Here is a 12416-nt window from a genome sequence, read left to right on the forward strand (position 1 = left end):
CACCAAAACCAAGGAAACAGTTGGGCAGAACTTTTTGTTAATTTGTATAGAGACCCCTCCAATCATAGAACTTCCAAGGAGAAGACCTCCCTTACTGTAAAGAATGAAGAAACTTTGAGACAGTTAATATCATGTGTAGTCAATCCCAGAAGGTACCTTCACATCTAGATTACCATAAAAATGTTTGCAGTTTAAGTGACATTTTGCCAGTATTGCTATATAAACGTTTGGATTTCTTAAACTACCATGGACAACTAATGTGAAATTAATGCTAGAGATGAGGTATTTTTTTAAACTGCTCCTGAAATTGAATCACTCAACCTTAAAAGGTAATATTTTTTGTCTGTCTCTGACATGAATTTTTTTTATTGGTTCCCCATAATCAGATTTTGAGGTTTTAAAATCAAATTGACAAAGTCAATTCAAAATGAGTGATAATTCATATTGAAGCAATTATAAATTTAAATGATAGAACACAGTCGAAGAGAATTACCAAGAAATTAAGAGAAGCCAAAAAGAGTTGCAATAATGCACACACTTTCAAAATGATTAACCACGCTTGACAGGAAATACATGATTTAAATGTGTTATGATGGGACTCAAAATGCTACTTAAAAAGGGGTTAAAGTTAATTTGTCACACGGAAAGATAAATGTAACTTTCTTTATGTCTAAAACTTTGGATAATATTTTTGTGAAGTAGAAACTAAACACAGTCCTTTTTTTCTCTTAAAGTTTATGAAACTTTCAACTAAATATCTCACAGGAAATTACTGCCTCCAAGAATATAAAGGGTTTTATATGAAGGATGTCGATCAGTTGTTCTCCATGGACACAGAGAAGCAAACAAGCAGAAATTGGTTTAATAAAGCAGGAGGGATTTCAATTGGACACCAGGCAGGACTTCGGGACTATCATGGTGATAAAAGAAAAATAGGGGAAACTTTTCAATAATTTTTCAAAGATAACTGTCAAAAAATATCCAGTGAAATGGATAGGAGATGTCTTCACTTTTATTACTTATATTTATAACACTCAGGACTAGACAAGGAAATTAATATAGACCTAATAAAATTTCTACCATTTGCTTTATTTTTCAACAAAAGTAGTCATGTAATATTAGCTCATCAGTTATTAAGGTAAATAAGGAACAGTATTTCAATCTCTTCCAGATTCAGCTTTGTAAATAGAGGTAAGTATGTTTTCTTGTAGACCCAGTGAAGAACTGGGAAGAAACATAATTTTAATTTTCCTTTAGATAACATTTACTGGTGGAGAACAAAAGATAACCAACATAAAAATGTTCTTTCAGTCTCACTTGCTCTGATAATTTTACTAAATTGAGAGCTCCTAAATTGTATAGTAGGTACCAAGGACACTGCTTGTCACAGTAGACTCTTAACACCAGTTTACTGAATTATGTCTCCATAAACTGCATTTTTTCTGATCACACCAGGATAAAACTCTAAGCCCTATTATCATTTTCATGGATCACAGCCATACTAAATACAGTGCTAAAGCTACAGTGCTTGATTTTTTGTAGACCCTTTCCTAATTTGTATGAACTTACACTACTTTTAACCTGCTTTGTAACAAACCATACTAACTACACACTTGAAGAATCCACCTGAGAATAAACTTCATTAAACAGCAAATACGTATCTAACATTTACTCTGTGCTAGACAGTGAGCCAAATGCTAGAGACATAGCCATCAAGGTAAGCACAATTTCCTCTCCTGAAGTTTACACTCTAGAAAAGGTAGCTAAGTTAAGCTGGAAGTTAAGCATTTAATAATTTAATAACAGTTGTAATAAGTGCTGCAAAGGAAAGGTCCAGGGTATTGTGAAAGAAGATTGTGGTGGATGGGTAATCACAGAACCTGTTGATGGTAGAGAAAAAGCAGTAAATTTGGCTGCTATTGAGAACTGATTTTATACACTGAGATCTAAAGGATGAGAAGAGTAACTAGGTAGGGAACTAGGGAAGAGTATGGGGATGAAATTATATTTCAAAGGTAAGGAAGAGGATATGCACAGACCCAAGTCAAGGAAAAGCACGGTACCATAGAGGGAAGAAAGTAAAGCCAACATGAGCAGACATGGAGAGGATGGGGAGTTCTCATCAAAAAGAGCAAACAAGACAAAAATGAAAGAGAAGAAAGGCAAAATCAAGGTATTACCTGCTGGGGAGAGGTTCACTTCCCATTGTTCTCTCCCATATTCAATATCAAAAGTACATTTTGTCAGATCAAATTGCTAGCATCCATTAGATCATAGAAAGAAAACAAGAGAGTTCCAGAAAAACATCTACTTCTGCTTTATTGACTATGCTAAAGCCTTTGACTGTGTGGATCACAACAAACTGTGGAAAATTCTGAAAAAGATGGGAATACCAGACCACCTGACCTGCCTCTTGAGAAATCTGTACACAGGTCAAGAAGCAACAGTTAAAACCAGATCTGAAAGAGACACGTGCACCCCAATGTTCATCGCAGCACTGTTTATAATAGCCAGGACATGGAAGCAACCTAGATGCCCATCAGCAGAGGAATGGATAAGGAAGCTATGGTACATATACACAATGGAATATTACTCAGCCATTAAAAAGAATTCATTTGAATCGGTTCTAATGAGATGGATGAAACTGGAGCCCATTATACAGAGTGAAGTAAGCCAGAAAGATAAAGACCAATACAGTATACTAACACATATATATGGAATTTAAAAAGATGGTAATGATAACCCTATATGCAAAACAGAAAAAGAGACACAGATGTACAGAACAGACTTTTAGACTCTGTGGGAGAAGGTGAGGGTGGGATGTTTTGAGACAATAGCATTGAAACAAGTATACTATCAAGGATGAAACAGCTCACCAGCCCAGGTTGGATGCATGAGACATGTGCTCAGGGCTGGTGCACTGGGAAGACCCAGAGGGATGGGATGGGGAGAGAGGTGGGAGGGGGATCGGAATGGGGAACACATGTAAGTCCATGGCTGATTCATGTCAATGTATGGCAAAAACCACTACAATATTGTAAAGTAATTAGCCTCCAACTAATAAAAATAAATGAAAAAAAAAATGAAAAGGTAGAACCAAAAAATAAAATAAAATAAATATCTCCTATAAATCTGAAACATACCAATAATCAGGTCAAGCAGCAAAGGCCTTTTTTATTTAAAAAAAAAAATGAAGAAGCAACAGTTAGAATTGGACATGGAACAATGGACTGGTTCCAAATTGGGAAATGAGTATATCAAGGCTATATATTGTCACCCTGCTTATTTAACTTATATGCAGAGTACATCATGTGAAATGTCGGGCTGGATGAAGCATAAGCTGGAATCAAGATTGCCAGGAGAAATATCAATAACCTCAGATTCGGAGATGACATCACCCTTATGGCAGAAAGTAAAGAGGAACTAAAGAGCTTCTTGATGAAAGTGAAAGAGGAAAGTAAAAAAGTTGGCTTAAGGCTCAACATTCAAAAAATGAAGATCATGGCATCTGGTACCATCACTTCATGTCAAATAGATGAGGAAACAATGCAAACAGTGAGAGACTTTATTTTTTTGGTCTCCAAAATCACTGCAGATGGTGACTGCAGCCATGAAACTAAAAGACGCTTACTCCTTGGAAGAAAAGCTATGACCAAACTAGACAGCATATTAAAAAGCAGAGACATTACTTTGCCGACAAAGATCTATATAGTCAAAGCTATGGTTTTTCCCCTGTATGGATGTGAGAGTTGGACCACAAAGAAGGCTGAGTGCCAAAGAATTGATGCTTTTGAATGGTGGTGTTGGAGAAGACTCTTGAGAGTCCCTTGGACTGCAAGAAGATCCAACCAGTTAATCCTAAGGGAAATCAGTCCTGAATGAATATTCATTGGAAGGACTGACATTGAAGGTGAAACTCCAATACTTTGTCTACCTGATTCAAAGAATCGACTCATTGGAAAAGACCCTGATGCTAGGAAAGATTGAAGGCAGGAGGATAAGGGGATGACAGAGGGATGAGATGATTAGATGGTATCACCAACTGGATGGCATCACCAACTCTATGGATGTGAGTTTGGGCAAGTTCCAGGAGTTGATGATGGATAGGGAGGCCTGGCATGGTACAGTCCATGGCATCACCAAGTTGGACACAACTGAGTAACTGAACTGAACTGAACGTTTCATTATTCCTTTACTATCTACCTAACCATGTGTCAGCTCCTGCGCTCTAAGAAAGATGATTGGTACTCTAGAGCAGTTGTTTTTATGGAATTTATTTGTCTATGAAAGCACCCCTTGAGGATTTAATCCTAACATGCAACATTCTCTATCAGAGTAATGCTGAAATGGGAGGCATAAATGACGCATAATTCTTGAAAGGCCTATTGTAGGCTTGGGTCTTTATAACAAAATAAAAGCTCCATATTAAACTATAAGGCATTACACTTCTGTAAAATAAATTAAATAAATGGCCAGCAGGGGTGTTTTACACAATTTATTGGTGCCCTCTGTAGCCAATGTTACATCTCATTAGTGGCTCTGTCACTCATGAAAAATGTGGCACCCATCAGCATCACTCATTAACTTAAAGCATGTGCCCACATATCAAATATATATTTTTTAATTATGGGAACATGTTATAAAGCATATGTGTGTGTGTGTGTGTGTGTGTGTGTGTGTGTGTGTGTGTGTGTGTTGTGAACAACAAAGACTATTCAAACGTCTCCAAGCCTCTCGATGTTTTTTCTTTCTACCAAAATGGTGATTGAGATACTGTTTTCATCCTTTCAAAGATTTTTTCCTCTCTACTGACTTTTTCTGCTTGTATTCATTGCAATAGTCCAGACTTTGCCAATTTTTTTCCTTCTTGACATTTCATTTTTAATTAAAAATGACATTTTAATTAAAAGGAAACATATGTAGAATAAACAGAATAACTCACCAACAGCAGAGAGCTGGGGCTGTCCTTTCAGCACAGTTTTAACCTTTCTGGCTCATGAAAGGCTGTGCTGGGCTTCTCCACAAGTCTTGCCAAGGCACATTCTGGACAGAAAGAAAAGAAAAGAGAAAATTAAAAAAAGATAGTCACTGAACCATAATCCACCCACATCCAGAAAGCCCTAGGAAGTGCAGAGAGAGAAAAGAAGCAGAAAGATATACCTACTGCAAACTAAATTATTTAGGACATTTAGGACTAGAAAATCTATCTTTCTTCTGCTCAAAATATTAGAACTATCCTTTTGGTGAAAGACCCCAGTTTTACAACTTTTCATGTTTACAGATGGCCTGATTTGGCAATCTTAAATGTTAAGGGAATTAGAAATCTGGCAGGAGGTAAGCATAGCCAAAAGTAAAGCATTACAATTAAAACTAATTACCCTTCTTTGAGTATCTATAACTTAGGACAGTGTGCTTTCCAGAGACATCTTGACTCCTGTATCAGAGCTGGTGGTGGTGGGGTCCACTATGTGAACGTTAACCCTCTTCCTGGAGCATCTGATTCCTTGCACCAAAGCACGTTGTGGTATGGAAGGGATTGCAGTAAAACTGAACAAAATGACAAAGAAAGAAGCCAAAAATGGGTAAACACTGAGTGAAGTGCAAATAAATGCTTCTCTAAACAAAAATACCAAATAATATTTATTAGCCATGTGTTCAGAAGCCAACATGAGGTCAAAAGAGGTCAACATGGTGACCCAACTTTCACCACTTTCAGTGCACATTTTGGACAAGATGTAAGGACACTGGGACAGACTGAAGTCAGTCACAAACAGGCACTGTAATTAAAACCCAACATGAAGGAGAAAGGAAGGAGATATAATTTTGTGGCATCTATATAATTAAATGGCAAGCATTTGATCCATCATTCTAGTTCAAGCAAGAATGCCATCGGTTGGTGTTATGGGTTAAAATGGTCCCTCCTAAGAGACTTACATTAAAGTCTTAACCTCCAGTATCTCAGCATGTGAATTTATTCGGAAGTAATGTCATTGCAAATGTCACTGCTGAGGTTAAGTTAAAATGAGGTCATACTGGCTAGGGTGTGCCTCTAATAAAATGTAACTGGTCCTTAAAAGAAGATGGCCAGGTGAAAACATCAAAACAGGGAGAACACGTGTGATTACAAGGATGGAGATCCAAGTTACCCAACGGCAAGCCAATGAACCACAAAGCCTGCCAGCAACCCACCAGAATCTGGAAAGAGGCAAAACTGTGGGTCTCAGAAGGAGCATGGTTCTGCTTGCAACTAAGTTTCTTACTTCTAGTTTCTAAAGCTGTGAGACAGCCACCCAGGCTGTGGTACTTCGTTGTGGCAGCCCTAAGAAACAGGCAGTCAAGTCAAATTATTGAGGGGAAATGAAACATAAAAAGCTAAGATATTTTCTCAAAACCCCATAGTTACTCAGAAGCCACAATCAGTCTGATTCAAAGCTTATACCCTTTACTATATATTACAACTGGGGCAGAAAACTAAAAAGTCATATTGAAGAGATGGGGTGAAGAAGGAAACCCTTGTGAAGGTGACTAAGAAATAAAATGATTAGGGGAAAAAAATCAAGAGAATTACTTACCATGCAGCCCAAAGGGAGAGATCATTTCAACAGGTAAGGAAGGGTCATTTGTGTGTTCCCAAATCACACACACTCATATACCATTGTGGGATTTACCACAAAATATCCTGCAGAAGGGCTTCCCTGGTGGTTCAGCAGTGAAGAATCTGCCTGCCAATACAGGAAATACATGTTTGATCCCTGGGTGGGGAAGATCCCCTAGAGAAGGAAATGGTTACCCACTCCAGTATTCTTGCGAGGGAAATTTTACGGACAGAGAAACCTGGTTGGCTATATACAGCCTATGGGGTCTCAAAGAGTTGGACATGACTTAGCAACTAAAAAGCAACAACAGATCTTCTAAAAGAAGAGCTAGTTCAAATCTAATCGTGAAATGACCTTAAATGCTTCAAGTCAATTTGGTTGTGCAGTAATGTACATCATTGACTTTGGGGACACATAATTTTAACTTCTCAGAAATTGAGTGAGCCTAGCTGATAAAGAATGAAGTGGTTTTTGTGAAAAAAAACAAACAAAATATGTTGTCATCTAAATTACATGTGAGAAGAATGGCTTAGTTTTAATTTTTTTAAAGTAAACACCAAAATAAGTAAATAAATAAATAAAGTAAACACCAGCTTTTCCAGAGCTCTTTAATGATCAAACTTGTTCCACTGTATTACCTTAAATCCTGATCAAAATGAGACAGCAATATGCTTTTTCTGGTCATTTTATAATCATCCATTAGAATAGTGGGATTATTTATGAGAGCTGAATTCTCATCCCATCTCCCACAAGACTATGTGTCATATCCCTGGCTGCTAAACAAAAGCTTTTCTCTTCGTCACTTAACTTTCTTTGGTTTTGCTTTTAAGCTAAGGGATTTATCAGGTTCTGGGTTTGTTTTGCTTTTGAAGCTTTAGCCACTTTATCAGCTTTAGATATGCTCCGTTTGTTTATGAGCCATAGCTTCCTAGAGAGGCAAGACAATTGACTGAGTGATTTGCCTTCTATGACCAAGCAAATTTTGGTTTTCTCACTTTTTCTCCTCCCATGGATGGGCAAACATAAAGCCACCCGCCAGGTGAAAGTGAAAGTTAGATTACTTAATAGTGGTGGTATTCTGGAGACACTGCCTGGTTTACTGACCTTAGAAAATAAACTGACATATGCCAAATCATCCTTAGTAATCCTGGAACATCAAGACTTTGTTTAGATGTGAATTGAACTCAGAGACAACTATCCAGAAATTCTCTAGGACCTCTAGCAGGCATTTGTTGTGCTTAGTTGCTCAGTTGTGTCTGAGTCTTTGCAACCCCATGGACTATAGCCCACCAGGCTCTTCTGTCCATGGGGATTCTCTAGGCAAGAACACTGGAGTGGATTGCCATGCCCTCCTCCAGGGGAACTTCCCAACCCAGGGATCAAACCCAGGTCTCCCACATTGCAGGCAAATTCTTTACCATCTGAGCCACCTGGGAAGGCATTTGTTAGTGTTTGATGAAAGAATAGATCTAACCAATCATTAAAAATTATTTTGCCATGGAGAAAATGCTAAGTATATATCTTAAAGAATAAAGATCACCACAAGTCAATTAAGAAATCAATTAATTACTATTTTTGGCTGCTCACTAAGTCTAAACCATTGTACCAGCTGGTGAGGAAGGGAGATATGAGGGAGAGAAGTACTATATAAGGCAGCTTCTCTCCTGGAAAAATTTAGAATTTGAGTCATCTGGGACAACTGTTAGCATGACATGTAATACCAAATTATCATTAATATATCTTCTATAATGCATTTTAAAGTCCCTACATGTAATACTATATACATGTGTACATATTTAGGTAAGTACCTAAAACACACATAATAGGGAACAAGAGCCTCAAGGGAATAGATTAGGAACTGTTTGTATTTGTACCCAAAATGCTAATCCTAGTGCTTTGTACCAAATAATTACTTAGAAGGAGTTTTGCGAAAGAATAAATGATTGCATTAATCCATTTGTGCTTTATGGTGGTTGTTATGGTAGAAATAGAAGGGATATTAAGGACAGTTAAGTAATTGATTATCAATTACCTCCAGGACGGTAGTAGACAGTAGTATCAATAAATCTACATCATTGTTTTTCTCCGGGTACCACACTAAGAGCAGGGTGACTCTAGGGATACTGGTAACGTGTTCCTCCCCCACTAAACATATCTTCTCATTTAGATTCTGTTCATACTTTATATTCAGGAGGTTGTCTATGGAGTTGCTACTAAATGGCCTTACTTGAGAGCATTTTTAGGTTACATAAAATGCTCACACTTTCTAAGTGCTGAGAGCTTTTTGTGCTGAAGTGTAAACCACAATACAAGACTGTGAACAGTTTTCGGAAGTCATTACACTAAAAAGTTATAATTTTTAATAGCATGGTGAAGTTTATAGTATAAACTTGTTTATACTTTCAATCTTAAGTATAAATGAGACAAATGTAATACAGGTGAAATTACTACTAGAATATTTGAAACCCATTCAAGACTATACTTTCCCTCTCCACCCCTTGTAACCTTAGTCAAATCACTTAACGTGTTTCCTCAGCTGCAAAACATGATAATGATACCTACTTCACAGGATTTTTGTGAGTATTAAATGAGATAATGTACTAAAGCTCATACTTAATCATATCTAATTCATTTGACATTTTGCTGGGCATGATGAGAAAAGTTTTCTCATTTCTGAAATGTGTAATATGCTATTAATAAGACAGGCACTAATGCCAGTGTCTTACTGAAGTTAAGATGAAGTTATCTGAATCATTATATAAAAGTTCAAATAATATAGGAAATTATTCAAAACTAAGGCTTTTGTGTATAGTAGTTAGATTAACTGGAGATGGTGTGTGTGTGTGTTCGTGTGTGTGTTTTGACTTGCTTTAATGAAGGTCCGAAGTCTGAAAATTTGACAAAAATTTCTTCAAGAAACATGCAAGTGATACTGACATGGGCCAAACATTGAAAACTCAGAAAAAATTTCCCCTGACTTCCCTGAAGTTACTCCTTGGATTCACTGTTCTTCTCTATCTTGGTCACAGTCTCCTTTCTTTTTCTCCCCTCCTTGGACTACAACCACAAAAAACAGGCCCATTGGCTAATGAAGAGCTTGAACTGGGAAAATCACCACCAAGCCATGTTTCCTCCCAGCATGGTGTTTAGTCTCTATATCTATTAAATATGTTTTTTTTTCTTGACACCATAATCAAGTGGAATTTATCCCAGGGATACAATATCTGCACATTAACCAATGTGATACATCACATTAACTGATTGAAGAAGCAGAATTGTATAATAACCTCAACAAATATAGAAAAAGCTTTGGGCAGAATTAATTCATTTATGGTAAAAATTCTCAACAAAGTGGGTGTAAAGGAAACACATGTCAACATAATGAAAGCCATATATTACAAGCCTACAGCCAACATCATACTTCACAGGCAAAAGCTAAAATCATTTCCTCTAAGATAATAAAGACAAGGATGACCACTCTTGCCACTTTCATTCAACATAGTATTGGAAGTTCTAGCACAGAAATAAGACAAAAAGTAAGACAAGAAAGAGAAATAAAAGGAATCCTAGTTGTAAAAGAAGTAAATTATCACTTTTTGCAGATGCTGTGATACTGTATGGGGTTTCCCAGGTGGCATGTGATACTTTATATAGAAAATACTAAAGACGCCACCAAAAAACTATAAGAGCTCATCAATGAATTTGATAAAGTTGAGAGATACAAAATTAAGATACAGAAATTTGTTGTGTTTCTGTGCCCTAACAATGAAAAAATTAACAAAGCAAGCCTATTTACAGTTGCATTAAAAAGAATTAAATACTTAGGAATAAATCTAACTAAGAAAACAAAAGACATATACTTAGAAAACTATATAGCATTGGTGAAAGTGACTAAAAACAGCACAATGGGGAAAAGACAGTCTCTTCAATAAAAGATGCTGGAAAAACTGGACAGCTACATGCAAAAGACTCAAACTAGACTACTTTCTTACATCATATACACAAATTAACTCAAAATGGACTAAAGACTTAAATGTAAGACCTGAAACCATAAAACTCCTTGAAGAAAACATAGGCAGTATGCTCTTTGAGAAGGAAAGCAAGCCAAAAGTAGAGTTAATTAGCTATCTCTGAGTTACTCTACCCTCTGTGGCGCCACTTCTTCAACAGAAATTGGGAATAACAAAAGTGCCCACACCACAGGCTTGTTGAGAGGACTAAATGAATAACTGATGTAAAGTGCTTAGGAAAGATCCTGGCACACAAAAAAATCCTATATAACTGAATAGTCTTATTTTGCTATAATTATTCAATTGCACTACGTGTATATTGGTGCTAAATCTGATCCCAGCCTAATTTACATCATGGTGAAATGTGTACATGACAAATTCTATTGAAAATTTCTTGAAGACTAACATGGTGTCTTATTTATATATCTCCCTCAATGCCTTGCACAGGGTAGGCTACAAGTAATGTTATTTAATTAAATTGTTAAACTGCTTGCATTAGTATAGTTTTACTTTTTATTTCTTTTGCTTGTTATACTTGCTAAATTTTACTCTCAGAGGCTCAAATGTAATTCATAAATTAGGGTGACACATAAAACTGCTGGTTCTTAAAAACTAAGCCTTAGAAGCATTTTAAGTTTATTATGAACCCAAGAAGCTGTGTCAATTTTTTCCTAAGAAATTACTTCTACCTTTAGATGAGAGGTTAGTATACTGTGGTTTCTGGACCACTGATGGCCCACAAGTGCCCTCCGAGTGGTCTGCAGGCTCATTGCTTGTAGTTTGCAGGTTTATAATAAGACACCATCTGTGCTTTTGTTGCTGCCATGATTTCATAATCTATTTATGATGGTCAATAAAATTCAAATATTACTTCAAGGATACACCATTCCTGCCACTCATTCTAAAATTTATTTTATTCTTATGCTGTGTGAAAATGGACAGATGAGGGGGATCACTGCATTTTACGTACAGCAACTGACCTGAAGATTGGTCAAGTGTGATAGGCATTGGATGGCCTCTAGGCAGGAAAGGTTGAAAACATTTTAAGACTTTCTCACTTAATCTCTCTAATCACAAAGCAAAGGGTTACTGTTGACCAGCTACATATTACTGGATCCTTTTCTTTGAGCCAAAGACAAAAATGGATATCAAGCATCAGTAATCAAGGACAGAAACCAAAACCTGAGAGTCATCGGAGGCTCCTGACTTATTACCAAGACACAACCTGTGTTCTCAGTTCTGTAGAACCTACTCAAATAACTCCAACTAGCCAATGTCGTGCCTAGTATTATTTATTTCCCCCATTTAAATGTAAGCCCCAGTTACTCTAGAAACCAGCTTGATAATGCATAACTTCTCCATTAGGAATATTTTTATGAAGCCCATCGTTATGAATTCATTTGCTATTCACTGTAATAGCACATATCATAATGAATTCATTTAGTATTCATGGGGATAACACAAACACCATTTAGTAACTGGTTAATGAACTGAGTGGGGCTCTTTATTCTTCCTGGGTTTTATAAGAAACAATTCTCATTTATTTAAATCATCAACTTCTTTTTCAGCTTCATTTTACATGAGCTCCTTTTTGTTCCCCAGTGTCCAGATCTAATGCTGAAGTATAGAACAGCTTTCTCTGGATGACAGAAACCTGACGACAAGTAGCCAAGAGATGTGGAGTTAAGGCAATAAAGTGTATTTATGTGCCAGTTCATTGCAGGCCAGTTTTGACAATTTTATCCTGAAAACTTAAAATCATTGAAACAAGAATACTGCTCATGCACCAGGCTCTGAGCTAAGCTAAATG

The sequence above is a fragment of the Odocoileus virginianus genome, chromosome 5, assembly GCF_023699985.2.
Source record: "Odocoileus virginianus isolate 20LAN1187 ecotype Illinois chromosome 5, Ovbor_1.2, whole genome shotgun sequence".
Taxonomy (NCBI): domain Eukaryota; kingdom Metazoa; phylum Chordata; class Mammalia; order Artiodactyla; family Cervidae; genus Odocoileus; species Odocoileus virginianus.